At 45.6% G+C, this 14,381-nt stretch overlaps 1 protein-coding gene across 3 annotated transcripts in view; it reads left to right on the top strand.

Moving 5' to 3' along the window:
- SNX29 (sorting nexin 29) overlaps positions 1-14,381 on the top strand; it is a 591,844-nt gene that overhangs the window by 2,141 nt on the left and 575,322 nt on the right. Inside the window, exons 2-3 of one of the 3 annotated variants that reach the window (XM_070363127.1) lie at positions 4,812-5,020; positions 5,754-5,891. The exons of 1 other annotated variant lie outside the window; for it this stretch is intronic. The gene's annotated coding sequence lies outside the window, so the exon portion shown is untranslated. The remainder of the gene's footprint in view (positions 1-4,811; positions 5,021-5,753; positions 5,892-14,381) is intronic. One more of the 3 variants, XM_070363128.1, reaches the window with a different exon arrangement.

The raw sequence follows: 14,381 nt of genomic DNA, 5'->3' as shown, positions 1-14,381 counted from the left end.
CTTCTTTTGGAAAGATTGTAACTGAGGCAGAAAAAGTTGTTGCTGATGATTGGAAGGGAAAGTCCAAAGTGTTTTTCACCTATGGGATTAATTGGGACATAAAAAAATGTGGCATGGAACTGTTTCCTGTCTTCTGTTCTTTTTTTTTTAATTTAAGAAAATTTCAAGGCAAAAGAAAAAGTGGTAAGAATAGTCTAATGAACCGTTACAACCTCATGACCATTTCACCCCTATACCTATCTACTACCTGCCTTCCTCCCCAGTTTACTCTGAAGCAAGTCCAAGATGCTGTATCATTTCATCTGTAAGTTTTTCTAAAATATGTATCTCTAAGCTATAGGGATCCTTTTTAAAAAACACAATTCCATTATCATACCTCTGAGAAATAAGCGGTGATTCATTAATATTAGATATTCAATGTTCAAATTGCCATGATTGTCTTATAATTTTATTTTATAGTATTTTTTTTGGAAGAGGGGGCCAAGCAGTGCTACTTGCAGGAACTTAGATCCCCGACCAGGGATTGAACCCGCCCCTGCAGTGGAATGCTGAGTCCTAGCTACCGGACTACTAGAGAATTCCCTATGGTCTAAAATCTCAGGGTCTAAATAAGGTTTAAACAATGCAGATTGGTTTGCCTTTTACTTTTTTTTTTAGATCTCTCTCTTTTTGTTTCTTTAAATTTTTGTCATATTCACAGAATTGTGCAAACATCATCATAATAAATTTTAGAACATTTTCATTACTCCAAAAAGAAACTTCATACTGATTAACAGCTGTTCTTCATTTTCCATTTCCTCAGCCCCAAGCAACCACTGATCTACTTTTTCTCTCAATGGATTTGCCTGTTCTGGATATTTTGTATAAATCAAATCATACAATAGGTGGCCTTTTATGTCTGGCTCTTTTCACTGAGTGTCATATTTTGAAGCTTCATCATGTTGTAGCATGTATCTGTACTTCATTCCTTTTAGTGACTAAATAATATTCTGTTGTGTGGGTATTCCATATGTTGTTTGTCCATTCATCATTTGATGGACATTGACTTGCTTCCACTTTTGGGGTATTATGAATAATGCTGCTGTGAACATTCACATGTAAGTTTTTGTGTGGATAGTATGTTTTCATGTCTCTTGGGTAGATATCTAAGAATAGAATTGCTGAGTGCATTTTTTAAAGCAATTAATTAATTGTGCTGGGGCTTTGTTGCTTCATGTGGGCTTTTCCTCTAGTTGCAGCTAATGGGGGCTGCTCTTCGTTGTGTGCAGGCTTCTTGTTTTGGTGGCTTGTTGCAGAGCACAGGCTCTAGGCACGTGGGCTCAGAGGTTGTGGCTCACGGGCTTAACTGTTCCAAGGCATGTGGAATCTCCCTAGACTGGAGATCAAACCCGTGTCCCCTGCATTGGCAGGCAGATTCTTTTTTTTGTTTTTTCTTTTTATTTTAATTGGAGGCTAATTACTTTACAATATTGTGGTGGTTTTTGCCATACAGAATCAGCCATGGGTGTACATGTGTTCCCCATCCTGAACCTCCCTCCCACCTCCCTCTCCATTCCATCCCTCAGGGTAATCCCAGTGCACCAGCCCTGAGCACCCTGTCTCATGCATTGAACCTGGACTGGCAATCTATTTCACATATGTTAATATACATGTTTCAATGCTATTTTCTCAAATCATCCCACCCTCGCCTTCTCCCACAGAGTCCAACAGTCTGTTCTTTACATCTGTGTCTCTTTTGCTGTCTCACATATAGGGTCATTGTTACCATCTTTCTAAATTCCATATATATGCGTTAATATTCTGTATTCATACAGTATATTATATGCTGGTGTTTTTCTTTCTGACTTACTTTGCTCTATATAATAGGCTCCAGTTCCTCCACCTCATTAAAACTGATTCAAATGCATTCTTTTTAATAGCTGAGTAATATTCCGTTGTGTATATGTACCACAGCTTTCTTATCCATTCGTCTGCTGAGGACATGGAAGCAACCTAGATGTCCATTGGCAGGCAGATTCTTATCCACTGAGCCACTGGGGAAGTCTTGTTGAGTTCATCTGAAAAACTGTCAGACTATTTTCCAATGTAGCTGCACCATTTTCCATTCATCCAGCACTGTAAGAAGGTTCTGGTTTCTTCATGGCCTCACCAGTGCTCTTTTTGATAATAGCCATTCTAGTGAGTGTGAACTGGTATCTCTCTGCGGTTTTGATTTGCATTTCCTTGATGAGATCCAACCAGTCAATCCTAAAGGAAATCAGTCCTGAATATTCATTGGAAGGACTGATGCTGAAGCTCCAATACTTTGGCCACCTGATGGGAAGAACCAACTCATTAGAAAAGACCCTGATGCTGGGAAAGATCGAAGGCAGGAGAAGGGGACGATAGAGGATGAAATGGTTGGATGGACGTGAGTTTGAGTAGGCTCCGGGAGTTGGTGATGGACAGGGAAGCCTGGTGTGCTGTAGTCCATGGGGTCACAAAGAGTCGGACATGACTGAGTGGCTGAATTGACTGAAGAGTATGGATACTGAGCTTGTTGGCCATTTGTGTGTTTTCTCTGGAGAAAAGTCTGTTCAGATTCTTTGTCCATTTTTCTTTTTTTAAACTGGGTTTTTCTTTATTGCTGAGCTGTAAGAATTCTATATAATTTCTGGCTACAAGTCCCTTATTATATCTTTACAATTTTTTTTTCTCCCATCTGTAGGTTGTTTTTTCACATTCTTGATGGTATCCTTTGAAGCACAAAGTCTGTTTTTAAACTATGGATTCCCCTTTCATCTCTCTCTCCCTTTTTGCCCTCCTGACATTTTTATTGAAGGAAACACTTGACTTTCGTGGGATTTTGCTGACGGCATCCTTTTGGTGTGGTTCATTCTCAGTCTCTCACATAGCCTGTAAATTGGCAATTAGAGTTTGCTGTGTTTTGCAGTTGAAAGTGTTCCAGTAGAGGCAGAGGTCAGATGGCTACAAGGCCCAATACATTAAGTGCAAATAACCAGGAGGTGGAATGGTTAGGTAATGCACGCACAAGATAAATGGGCATCGCGGGGCCAGAAACAACTAAGATGACCGCCAATAGGGGAGTGGACCTGTGTATGTGGTATGGTCACATGGTGGGAAACCTCAGAGATGTTAAAAGGGATAACACGGATCTATACACATCAGCGTGACTGTATCTTACCGTGAGTGTTCTCTAAAAAGAAGCAGGGTGCAGAGTTACACCTAAGATATATACCTTGATTACATTAAGACGTGCATGTAAACAGTGTTTATGAATTCACGTATGTGTGTAGAGGAGACAAGTGGCCAGGATGATGGCTACCTGCTGGATGTGGGTGGTTGTCTTAGCACAATAGTGTCATGAGTTGCTTGTTTCTCATTAAAGAATCTGGTAGGTGGGAATGCTTGATCACCAGCCTCTGTCAGCTAAGGCATTCTGATGTTCAGATAACGCTTTTGCTCTTCCTGGGAAAAGTAGAACTTGGAGGGGCAGAAAGTCATTATTCTGGTTCTCAGGCACTGTCTTTGGTAAGACTTTATGTTTGAAGCTCCTTGGTACTCATTTCAATCAATAATTATTCTGTCATGAATCCTTGTTACAGTAGAAAGACCCTGAAATCCTGGCTTCAAGGTCTGGGGAAAGCCAGACCCAGAGAGGTCAAATAATGAGTGAAACAGACAAGCTCTAAAGGGCCGAAACACCAGAGTTTGGGGGCTTAGTGGGTAGTTTACTGCGGTGTCTGGCCTGATGTTTAGGTGCATTCTGGCAGCTTTTTCTTATCTTTCTGGAGTGTTGAAGATTTTCTCTCAGATTTTCATGATTTTTTTCATGATTGTCATAATTTTCTCTCTGGCATTGACTACCTCATCTCCAGCATTGTATTTGGAGTACAGGATTGGCTGATGGCAGGGTTGGGGGGAGACAAATTAGGAGTTTAGGATTAACAGCTAGACTGTTTTATATATATATATATATATATATATATAACTATATATAAAATAGTTAACAATAAGGACCTCCTATATAGCACAGGGAACTATATTCAGTATCTTTTAATCAACTGTAGTGAGCCTATAATGGAAAAGAATATGAAAAAGAATGTGTGTGTGTGTGTATATATATATGTATATAATATATATAAAATACATATAATATATGAGTTTCCCTGGTGGCTCAGATGGTTATATATATTACATATCTGAATCACTTTGTTATATACCTGAAACTAACAGAACATTGTAAATTGCCTATACTTCAATTAAAAAAAGTGGTTTAAAAACAAAGAATGAGCTGAAATGAGTGACTGGCAAAGAGAGCAACTGTGGTTTCCATTCAGGGCAGAAAAGGCGATGATGCCACACGCAGAGCTCCGCCACCCCAGATAAGGGCCCTGGGCTGGTCTGTTACAGCGGGCTGTGAGACGAAGGTATCCCGCTGTCAGCAGACATCTGACGGCCTCCCTTGTCAGCAAGTGGCATTGGGCTTGGTTCCATGGATCTCCACTCCCACTTCCCTGTCGCATGGCTGTGCCTGGGTGACCAACAGGAAGTCAAATGCTCAGAGGGCTTGCATTTTGAAACTGAATCCTGTAAATTCTGGCAGTGTGAACATTTGTCACCGTCGTCGTCGTCGTTCCATCGCTAAGTCACGTCCGACTCTTGGCAACCCCATGGACTGCAGCATGCTGGGCTCCTTTGTCCTTCGCCGTGTCTGGGAGTTTGCTCAGATTCACCACTGAGTTTGTGATGCCATCCAGCCATCTCATCCTCTGCCACCCTCTTTTCCTTTTGCCTTCTGTCTTTCCCAGCATCAGGAGTTTTCCAGTGAGTTGGCTCTTCGCATCAGGTGGCCAAAGTATTGTAGCTTCAGCATCAGTCCTTCTTGTGAACATTCAGGGTTGATTTCCTTGAGGATTGACTGGTTGGATCTCCTTGCAGTCCAAGGAACTCTCAGGAGTCTTCTTCAGCACCGCAAAATCCCAGATAAAGCAGCTCCCGTGCTGCCTGCACATCAACTGTGAGTTTTCAGCGGGTGATATCACCCCTGTGGAGGTGAAACATCTGCTCTTGTGTCTAAGGCACAGATCTGCATGATGTACAGATTAGCGGTATTGAGATTTCATGGCGGGAGTGATGAAGAAGATAATGTCTAGGAAGGATCCTAGGAGGGAAGGAGAAAAAGCTTGAGAAACACTGACATAAGCTGAAGTAATTTTAGCACTATCACATAAATTCGCATTTTGCTTTTACCCTTAACATTTCTGAATAAAACTTTATCATATTGCTATGTGGTCTTCATATCGATCACTTTTGTGGACTTGACAATCCATCAGTAATCCATCATTATGCATGTGACATAATTTTTAAACCACTGACTTGCGGAAGCTTATCCACCCCCTCTATTTTTTCTTTTCCCTTTTTCTGGCTGCGCCGGGTCGTCTTTGCGGCGCACAGGCTTCACTCACTGCGGCATGCGGGCTTCTCTGGCTGTGGCGTGTGGGCTTAGCTGCTCCATGGCACGTGGGGTCTTGATTCCCTGACCAGGGACTGAACCGTGCCCCCTGCACTGGAAGGCAAATTCTTTCCCATGGACCGCCAAGGAAGTCCTCCCCCCCATTATAAGTAATGATGCAGTGAACACTTTGTCCAAGGTAGTCTTCCTTTCTTTTAATGATGTCTTGAGGATAATTTCCCTAAAGTAGCCTTAACGTGAAAGTATTGATGGTTCTTGATTTCTCTTTCTGCCAAAGCCGTTGCAACTTGTTTAAAATGCTCCCAATGAGAGTGAGGCGCTAGTGGCAGCAGAATCCGGCCGGAAATTCAGGGTTCAGCGTTCCTCAGGCTTTTATTGAGTGACGGTTTGGCGCATCTTCGTCACATAGCAAAAGGTCAGTATTTGTTGAAGGGACTTGAATGAATGTACCCAAAGTGTTAGAGTAATGTATGTGTTAACCAGGACTCTTTAATTGCATGTGGCGGAAGCGGATTCCGGAGACTGGGAATTTATTTATTTTTAACTGTATATAACTCTGTGTATTTAATCATTTTTGGCTGTACTGGGTCTTTGTTGCTGTGCCCGGGCTTTCTGTAGTTGTGGCCAGCGGGGGCTACTGTAGTTGCGTGCGCGGGCCCAGTAATCGCGGTTGGTGGGCTTCAGTAGTTGGGGCACATTTTAGTTGCCCTGTGGGATGTGCAGTCTTCCTGGACCAGGGATCAAACCCCTGTCCTCTGCACTGGCAGGTGGATTCTTAACCACTGGACCGCAGGGGAGTCCTCAATGGGAGTTTAAAGCATCTTGTGCTGGGAAGGTCTAGCGTAGGTGCCTTCAGGCTCAGCTGGCGCTTAGAGAGTCATCAGGACTACCTTTCTGTCTGGCTGGCTACTACCTTCATCTCTGTTGGCTTTACCCTCAGGCAACCTCCACACCTTGGAGGCAAGAGGGCCACCAGCAGCTCTTGGGTCATATCCTACCTTGTAGCAACACCCGAGCAGGGCAGATCTTTCCCAATCGCTCCAGCAGAAATCCTGGGGCTCACTCATAGCTGTCTGGCTTGCCGTGCAGCCATCCTGGAACTGACCAGTCACCACGGCCCTAGCTGCCCAGGCCTGGGTCCTGTGCCCAGTCCAGAGCCCAAGGGTGGCATCTGTCCCACCTGTCCTCTGCTTGGAGGGTGAACTGAAGTGGGAGGGCTCTTGCAGTTGGGAGCGGGGTGCTCAAGGAAGACCTTGTGGGAAGGTTCTGTTTCAGCAGAGCCCCGAGGAAGGGAGAGGCTCCTGAGCTGCTGGACGGGTCAGAATCCCTTTTGCAGAGGTGGGGAGGGGTGTGGGAGAAGCAGCTGAGGCCCCCAGGGGGAGGCAGGACCCTTCCCCTCCCTGACTTCAGCTCGTCCATCTGTCCATCTCGGAGCCTTCCCCTCCCTGCCCCTGCCACCCTTCGCCGGCTTTGCACTAGGGGGGAAACTTGTCCTCAGTATCTCGTTTCTCCTTACCCGCGTCGGCATATTTTGGAATCTGCCCTTTCCTCATTCTCCTTAAAAAAATTAAGCAAAACTCTAAAATACCAAAGATTATTATGAAAACATAATAGACCTGTAAATATATTTACCTTTCTAGGGTATTAACTGTTTAGGTAACTTCTGTCTGTGCATTGCAGGCAGATTATTTACCATCTGAGCCACCAGGGAAGGCCTGACTATGTTCAGAGCACAGGCATTTTACCCGATTCATTGAGTCTACACTTGAATTAGTGTTTCCATTTATTATAACATTTTCCTGTGTTCCTTCTCCTCACAATTCTTTAGAAATGCGTAACATTCCGCTAAATTGACATGCTGCAGTTATTTAACCTTTCTCCTAGTGCAGGAAAAGATAGGAAATTCCATTTTTGATGTTCTGGGACGGAGCTGGTAAACGTTTTCTGTAAAGGGCCAGATAGTAAATATTTTGTGCTTTGCGGGCCATCTGGTCTCCATCCCAGCTACGCATCGCTGTTGTACAAAAGCAGTACAGGCGATATGTAAGTGAAAGGACGTGGCTGTGTTCCAATAAAACTTTATTTAGAAGAACCGCAGTGGTTCGGATTGGCTTGGGGGCTGTTGTTTGCTGCCCCCTGTGCTAGAACACTGCTGGAAAAATCTGTGCCCCTGACACTGGGTTAGGCAGGGGTCATGTTGCAGTGGAAAGTGATGTGAACTCAAGCCGTCCTGCATTTAGCTCCCTACTTGAAGAACCTGGGCAGGTTGTTGATCTCTGACTCTTTATTGGTTCATTTTTATTTTATTTTATATTTTGGCTTCATTGCTGCAGCCGGGCTTTTTCTAGTCATGGAGAGTGAGGGCTGTTCTCTGGTTGCGGTGCGCGAGCTTCTCATTGCAGTGGCTTCTCTTCTTGTGGAGCGCAGGCTGTAGGCACAGGGGCTTCGGTAGTTGCGGCTTGCAGGCTCTAAGCTGCTCAGGCCTCAGAGGTTGTGGCGCAGGGGCTCACTCGCTGTGGCTGGTGGGCTCACGAGTTGCAGCATGAGGGCTCTGGAGCACATGTGGGCTCAGTTGCTCCGAGGCATGTGGGATCTTCCCGGACCTTTCTTATCTACTGTGCTACCAGGGAAGTCCATGAACTTCTCTGACTCTTAATTCCCTCATCAGAAGATGGAAATGAAAGTGAGTGATGGCAGCTTGCTTGCCTGGTGGTCCAGTGGTTAAGAATCCAACTTGCAGTGCAGGGGATGTGGGTTCTCTCCCTGGTCAGGGAAGTGAGATCCCACATTCTGCAGAGCAACTAAGCCTGTGTTAGTTGGGATCTACTGGGGTCCTGCATGCTGAAACTAAGATGCCACGTAGCCAAATAAATAAATATTAAAAAAAAAAAAGTGAGTGCTGAATGTGAGTGTTGTTACTTTGCTCATCACCTGCGCTGCACCCCACCCCCTTCCACCCCTCTCCACCCTTTTCCACCTTGGTTTAGGTTCCCAGGGATCAGGAAGGTGCTTTGATATTCTTGTAGCTTTTGGTGTTTCCTATACCTTGCTTTCCAGTCTCTGGACCACTCCTCATTACCAGTAGTTCATTCCTGTTTCCCTGAAGCTTTACCTGCAGTGGGGAATTTTTTTTTTTAAATAAATTGAAGTATAATTGATTAATGATGATGTACTAGTTTCAGATGTATACCAAAATGATTCAGTTATACGTGTATTCTTTTTTCCATTATAGGTCATAAGATATTGAATATAGTTCCCTATGCTATACAGTATGACCTTGTTGTTTATCTACTTTATATATAGTAGTGTGTATCTGTTAATCCGAAACTCCTTATTTATTCACCCCTCAAACTACTGCACAATTGCACTCATCTCACACGCTAGCAAAGTAATGCTCAAAATTCTCCAAGTCAGGCTCCAACAGTACATGAACCAAGAACTTCCAGATGTTCAGACTGGATTTAGAAAACGCAGAGGAACCAGAGATCAAATTGCCAACATCTGTTGGATCATAGAAAAAGCAAGAGAGTTCCAGAAAAACATCTATTTCTGTTTTATTGACTACACCAAAGCCTTTGACTGTGTGGATCACAACAAACTGTGGAAAATTCTTCAAGAGATGGGAATACCAGACCGCCTTACCTGCCTCCTGAGAAATCTGTATGCAGGTCAAGAAGCAACAGTTAGAACCGGACATGGAACGAACAATGGACTGATTCCAAATTGGGAAAGGAGTATGTCAAAGCTGTGTATTGTCACCCTGCTTATTTAATTTCTATGCAGAGTACATCATGTGAAATGCCAGGCTGGATGAAGCACAAGCTGGAATAAGTTGCTGGGAGAAATATCAATAACCTCAGATATGCAGATGACACCACCCTTATGGCAGAAAGCGAAGAAGAACTGAAGAATCTCTTGATGAAAGTGAAAGAGGAGAGTGAAAAAGCTGGCGTAAAACTCAGCATTCAAAAAATGAAGATCATGGCATCCAGTCCCATCGCTTCATGGCAAATAGATGGGGAAACAATGGAAACGGTGACAGACTTTATTTTCTTGGGCTCCAAAATGAGTGCAGATGGTGACTGCAGCCATGAAATTAAAAGACACTTGCTTCCTGGAAGAAAAGCTATGACAAACCTAGACAGCTACTAAAAAGCAGACACGTTGCTTTGCCGACAAAAGTCCGTCTAGTCAAACTATGGTTTTTCCAGTAGTCGTGTACTGGAAAATGTACATGTGAGAGTTGGACCAGACCGCCTTACCTGCCTCCTGGGAAATCTGTATGCAGGTCAAGAAGCAACAGTTCTTGACCTGCATACAAGCAAATGTACATGTGAGATGTGAGAGTTGGACCATAAAGAAAGCTGAGCACTGAAGAACTGGTGCCTTTGAACTGTGGTATTGGCGAAGACGCTCGAGAGTCCCTTGGACTGCAAGGAGATCAAACCAGTCAATCCTAAAGGAACTCAATCGTGAATATTCATTGGAGGAACTGATGCTGAAGCTGAAGCTCCAATACTTTGGCCACCTGATGCAAAGAACTGACTCATTGGAAAAGACCCTGATGCTGGGAAAGATTGAAGGCAGGAGAAGGGAATGACAGAGGATGAGATGGTTGGATGGCATCACCGACTGGATGGACATGAATTTGAGCAAGCTCCGGGAGTTGGTGATGGACAGGGAGGCCTGGCGTGCTGCAGTCCAGGGGGTCACAAAGAGTCAGACACAACTGAGCGACTGAATGGAATTGAACTGAACCCCCTCCCTTTCCCCTTTGGTAGCCATAAGTTTGTTTTCTGCCTGTGAGTCTGTTTCTGTTTTGTAAGTAAGTTCATTTGCATCAGTTTTTTAGATTCCAGATATAAGTGGCATCATAGGATATTCGTCTTTCTCTGTCTTGACTTCGCTTAGCATGATAATCCCCGGGTCCATCCATATTGCCGTAAATGCCAATATTTCATTCTTCTTTATGGCTGAGTAGTATCCATTGTATATACGTACCACATCTTTTTAAATTAATTAATTAATTTGGCTGCCATGGATGTTTGCAGCTCAGGGAATCGTCGATCTTCATTGCAGCATGCGGGATCTTTAGTTGTGGCATGTGGGATCTAGTTCCTCGACCAGGGATCTACCCCCTGCCTCCTGCATCGAGAGTGCAGAGTCTTGGCCGCTGGACCACCAGGGAAATCTGTACCAAATCTTCTCTATCCATTCGTCTACCGATGGACATGTATGTTGCTTGCATATCCTGGCTGTTGTAAGTAGTGCCTTTGTGAGCATAGGGGTGGAAGTATCTTTCTGAATTAGCGTTTTTCCCAGATACGTGCGTAGGAGTAGGATCGATCCACTCTCTGTATATAATAGTTTACATGTGCTAATCCCACACGCCCAGTCCTTCCCTCATCCACCTCCACCCCCTTGGCAAACACGTGTCTGTTCTCTGTGTCTGTGAATCTGTTCCTGTATTGTGGATATATTTAAATAAATATTTTTATTTTTGTCTGGGTCTTCGTTGCTTTGCGTGGGCTTTCTCTAGTTGTGGCCAGCAGGGCTACTCTGCAGTGTGTGGGCTTCTCGTCGTGGTGGCTTCTCTTGTGGAGCACAAGCTCTCGGCACACGGGCTTCAGCAGTTGAGGCTCGCAGGCTCTAGATCGCAGGCTCCGTAGTTGTGGCTCCTAGGCTTTAGTTGCTCCACGGCATGTGGAATCTTCCTGGACCAGGGATCGAGCCTGTGTCCCCTGCATTGGCAGGTGGGTCTCATCTACTGCGCCACCAGGGAAGCCCTTTGCCATATTTTAGATTCCACATAATTAACATCATATGGTATTTGTCTTTCTGACTTACCTCACTTAGTGTGATAGTCTCGAGTTGCATCCGTGTTGCTGCAGATGGCATTGCTTCATTCTTTATGGCTGAGTAGTATTCCATCGCATATACGCACCACGTCTTCTTTGCCCATTCGTCTGTGGACAGGGATTTAGGTTGTTCCCATGTGTTGGCAGTTGTGAGTAGTGCTGCTATGAACATAGGGGTGCCTGTGTCTCTTGGAATTACAGTTTTGTCCAGGTACATGCCCAGGAGCAGGATTGTGGGATCGTGTGATATTTCTATTTTGAGTTTTCTCAGGCACCTCCACGCTGTGCCAGTTTACATTCCCAGCAACAGTGTGGGAGGGCTCCCTCTTCTCTATATCCTCTCTGGCATTCGTTATTTGTAGACTTTCTGATGATGGCCTTTCTGATCATTCTGTTTCCCTGGAGCTTCCCTTGTGGCTCAGCTGGTAAAGAATCCACCTGCAATGCGGGAGACCTGGGTTTGATCCCTGGTTTGGGAAGATCCCCTGAAGAAGGGAAAGGCTACTCACTCCAGTGTTCTGGCCTGGAGAATCCCATGGATTATATAGTCCGCGGGGTCACAGAGAATCGGACACGACTGAGCGACTTTCACTTCACTTGCCAGCAAATGGGGAATTTCATTTTAAACGTTTCTTGGTGAATTTAGTGGGTATACAGCGATGGCTGACATAGTAAATTTGCAGTGTGCATTTCTCTAAACGTGAGGGAAGATACACTATCTCTTCATAGTGTTTGCAGCTGCACTTTTCCTAGAGCAAAGATTGGCAAACTGGGCCGACAGCCTGTTTTGTAAATAAAGCTTTATTGGAACCCAGCCACACCCGTTCTAGCTGTTGCCTCTGGTTGCTTTTGCACTCTAATGGCAGAATCAAGTAGCTGTAACAGGGACCAACTGGCTTGAAAAGCCAAAAATATTTACCATTTTGCTCTTTACAGAAAATATGTGCCGACCTCTGCTCTAGAGCGAATTCTTTGCCTGTTTATGAGTCCACTGTTGAGCCAGTCTTTGTTTTCAGGCATCACAAGGCCACTTGGACGGCCCGAGCCCATCTGCCTCCCAGCACAGGCTGCCTCTTTCCATTGTGTGGTGGCGGACAGCTTGTCCTTTTGTCCTCGTCCACCTGCGCCGCTTTGCCCAACAATACCGGGAACCAGCGCCCTGACTTTGGGGGTGAATGCCTGCCCGTTTTATCTGTTCATGTGCTAATGTGGACAGAGCTGGTGCTTCACTCACGCTGCACACTCGAGGCTGCTGCTGTGTCCTGGCCGTTCGGGCCTTCTCCCTTCTTTTCCTCCTCTTTCCCTCCCTCCTTTCTTTCCATTTCTGTCTTTCTCTCTTTCCCCCTCCCTCCCTCCATTTGTTCCTTCTTCCTTCCTTTTTCTCTTTCTGTCTTCTGCCACACTGCACGTGGGATCTTTAGTTCCCTGTCCAGGGATCAGACCCGTGCCCCCTGAAGTGGAAGCTCAGAGTCTTAACCGCTGGACCACCAGGGAAGTCCCGAGACCTCTCCATTTAAAGCAGCCATTTGGGGGACCAGAGAACGGAACCCCAGTCTTTTAAAAATTATTTATGTATTTATTGGCTTTGCTGGGTCTTCGTTGCCGTGTGGGCTTTCTGTAGTGGGGAACGGGGGCTCCTCTCCAGTTGTGTGCACAGACGTCTCTCTGTGGCGGCTTCTCCTGCTGCAGAGCATGGGCTCAAGGGCGCTTGGACTTCAGTAGTCGCGGCACGTGGGCTCAGTAGTTGCAGCTCTCGGGCTCTAGCGCATAGGCTCGATAGTTGTGGTGCTCGGGCTTAGTGCTCTGAGCCCTGTGGGATCTTCCCGGATCAGGAACTGAACCTGTGTCTCTTGCATTGGTGTGCAGATTCATTACCACTGAGTCACCAGGGAAGCCTCAACCCTGGAGTCTTGATCCAACAGTTGTTGAGTTCCTTCTGTGAGAAGGGGAACCAGAAACACAAATCATCCAAGATAACGTCCCACAGGGCTCCACAGACATGCCATGTGAACTGCAGTGTGGCAGGGTATAATATCACTGCAGGTGTCTTGTGTTTGTTGCATGATATCAGTGAGTCATCTGTTGTGTTTTCATCTGTGCTTTCAGGTGTTATGGCCCCAGTGTAGATAATTTGGTGCAGGAGGAGATGGGAACAGAGGAGCTTTGGGCCAGAGCAGGGAACAGCCATTGTGGAAGCGGTGGCCCTCATTGAGGGCCTGGCCACTGTCGTGAAGGAAGAGCTCTGCTGGACAGGGCAGCAGAGGAGTGGGGTTGCGTCTGGAATGGCATGTGGGAGCATGTTTTTATTAAACTGTGGGAAAATATTATGACATCCCCGTATGCTGCAAGAATTGCATACACAAGAAGAATTGAAGATGTAGGATAAAGATGCTGGAGTATGTCTTGGAGCAGGTGAGAGGAGGTGGGGTTCAGAGCACAAGTAGAGGTTTATGTGTTTTCACCTCTCGGAGCCTCAGTTTCGTTATCTGTGCAATGGGATAATTGAACTTACGTGAGGGCAGAATTTCCCAGTTTCGGCCCTCTTGACATTGGGCTGGATAATTGTGTCAGGCCGTCCTGTACACGTGGTAAACGCCAGCGGCAGCCCCCTAGTTGTGTCAAAAATGTCTCTAGATGTTGCCGAGTGTCCTGTTAAGGGGAGGAATCCTGGTTGAGAATTGCTTCTCCCTCCCACTCCTCTGTTGTTATTAGTTGCTGAGCTGTGCCTGATTCTTTGCAACCCCATGAACTCTAGCAGCCTGCCAGGCTCCTCTGTCCATGGGGATTCTCCAGGCAAGAATACTGGAGTGGGTTGCCACGTCCTTCTTCAGGGGATCTTACGAACCCAGGGATCGAACCCACATCTCCTGCATCGGCAGGTGGATTCTTTACCACAGAGCCACCTGGGAAGCCTCCTGCGCAGGGATCCCTTGTATTAAATAAACCTTGTTGAATTCTCCTCACTTGAGAGTGCCTGCCACTTCCTGTTAGGAGCCTAACTGGTACATCAGACAGACACTCCCTCCCCTCAGTGTAATCAGAACCGT

The sequence above is a fragment of the Bos mutus genome, chromosome 25 (assembly GCF_027580195.1).
Source record: "Bos mutus isolate GX-2022 chromosome 25, NWIPB_WYAK_1.1, whole genome shotgun sequence".
Lineage (NCBI taxonomy): Eukaryota > Metazoa > Chordata > Mammalia > Artiodactyla > Bovidae > Bos > Bos mutus.
This window is presented reverse-complemented; position numbering and strand designations above follow the sequence as displayed.